Source organism: Teleopsis dalmanni, chromosome 1 (assembly GCF_002237135.1).
Source record: "Teleopsis dalmanni isolate 2A chromosome 1, ASM223713v2, whole genome shotgun sequence".
Lineage (NCBI taxonomy): Eukaryota > Metazoa > Arthropoda > Insecta > Diptera > Diopsidae > Teleopsis > Teleopsis dalmanni.
The window spans coordinates 46,207,908-46,210,631 of NC_051846.1; positions in this window are offsets into that span (position 1 = coordinate 46,207,908).

Sequence of the window (2,724 nt, forward strand, 5' to 3'; positions counted from 1 at the left end):
TGAATACAATGCTCATCTCTCCTTCATTGTAATTCTGAAATTATTTTTGACACAAGTAGAATTTTTTCTTAAAACACTTGACATAAAAAGTATGTAATAATAGTAACATTATATATAAAATGTAATGTGAATATTACAACCATATGTTTTATTAAAATTTTATTACAAATTATTATATGCTAATATAAAACTTTCTATAAAATATAATATATTTTAGTTTAAAAATACATATGTTATGAAATTTATTTATATTAATTTTCATAATATTTTTTTGTGGGCGTAAGAATTAATTTTTGATGCAAAATTTAAAAAATTGTAAAAATATTTATAACTTACCAGCGTATTCAAAATTAAGGGTTTAAATGTTTCATAAATCTAATTGATATACATATAAACAATACATTAATTTTATATTCATGCGTTTTTTAACACTTGCAGGAGAAATATTTTCAGCATTTGCATTTATTAAAATCAGATCACTTTTAATTGGTTACTGCACAACTTTTAACAAAATGAAATAAACACTACTAACGGCGATGCGAAATACTTATTAATATATATATACTTATAAAACTTCATTCCAATGTCTCAATTTTATACTAAAGTTTTAATTTTTTACAAGAAATTATTGAGCACTTCATAAACCAAAACTAACGGTTTTTTGCGATAACCACTAGAAAACCTGTTGCAACAGCAAAACTTTGATTCACTATTCACCACAATATGCTCCACATGGTTGTATTTATATTTAAAATTATTTAATTTATTAAATAAAAATTACAATGTAAATATTTCGTTTTATATTCGCAAATATTTTCATGTCCACCGAATTCTTATTATATAATTATAATTTTTAATAGTTTATAATATAAAAATATTGATTTAAAATATAAAGTTATATATCTCTAATACTTTTTTTATGATTTAAGAAAATTAATTCTTTTAATATAAGTCTTAAAATAAGATTTGTTATATTTTATTTAAATTTAGAATGAAATAATGAAACCGTTTTTATATAAATATAATTTGATTTTTTCACAACTAATAGTTTATTTATTTATTAATATTATTTATACAAATTAAAAACAGCAAACAATTTTTTTCATTTAAAAATTAACTGCACTTGATTTAATTTTTAATCAACTAAGGTTCGTTTAAAAACTATGCTATCGCAAAATTACTTAATGTCATATTTAAATCGAATTTTTCAATGTTTCATGTGCATAATTAATTTATAACAGCAATTTTATAATTATTTACTTATGCACAAATCACATGAACAGATTTCGAATATTTATTTTGGTTAACATATTTTGGTAAAGAATTTTTCAAATGTAAACATTTGTAATATCATAACACCAGCACGTGACGCTAACCTAATAATAAAATAATTAGACAACAAAAGGCGCAACAGTGCATGGCAAGAGGATAGATGACACCGGAACAAATTGAAAAGAATGTTGGCGCATGTCAACACTTACAGACACTAACCACCCGCACGTGTCAGCAACTAAACGGCTCTGTTAAATAAAGCGGCATGCTTAAAGTTTAGATAGACCAGCCATAATGCGTACTTCACAGCCTGTTAAAGTCCTTAAGTCAAAGGAGCGTGTCGACACCACTTCAAAGTAGATATTTGCAACTGTTATCAGTGTACTAAATACTCCTAAGGCAACAGTTGTGCGGAAAAGGCTTGAACCACAAAATAAGTTGCGTTTTTTTAAAGTCCCAAAAAAGTGTTTGAGGAAATGTAGTGCTACCGGTCACGTGTTGGTAATCAAAATGTAAATGAAACCATTTTTCAGTTTTTTCAAGAGATATTTTAGGAAGGAAAATTTTAATAAAATAATAAATACAAAAAACTATTAAAGAATATGAAAGGAAAATTAAAAAATAAATTTTTATGCGGAATATTTTTTAAATCTTGATCTATTTATAAAAATTATTACAGTTAATGCTTATATACACTGTATAATATATATACACGAGTAATGTTATCCTTTTTTAATAGATAATTTCAGTTAATAATTAATAGTTAATAAAGATTATACAGTGAAAGCTCTCTTAACCAAACACAGACCGAACCTTCAAATCTACCTGAGTATACGGAAAAATAGAATTTTCATTTTCAAAAGTCAATATGTACACGAAAGACTTATTAAATTATCTTAATTAATTAAATTGTCTTAATTTAATTATCTTATCTTAGTCTTTACACTTCTATACTAGGGTCTTGCGAGAAATGTGATAGCAAAACGGCGAAAAATCGCTAATTGAGATACATGGAAGTTATCTAACGGCCTGCTACTGCAACCAACTAATCAACCAATATAAATCAAAAGATTTGATTCGACCATCTTAAGATGGTTTGCTCGATTCCATTCCGAAAATTTCGTTGTCAAAGATGCACTTAGACTTTCCATGTGTTATTACCACATAAAATAATTTAAAGAAGTTTTATTGACCAAATTAACATCAGCTAATGTAACACAACTAAATTGAACCACTGTTCAAAAAATTCATCATGGATAATAAAAAATGGATTAAGTATGAGAATGTTTGACTCAAACGATCATTGTCAAATGTCGCTTACCCTTCACAATGAATCTAAAACCTGAATCAAGAACAAAGTAGATAATGTTAAATCTTCGGTAGGATTGAAAGGGATTCATCTATTACGAGCCGCTCTTGCTAGGTGTAACGATTAACTCGGTTCTCCAAGTG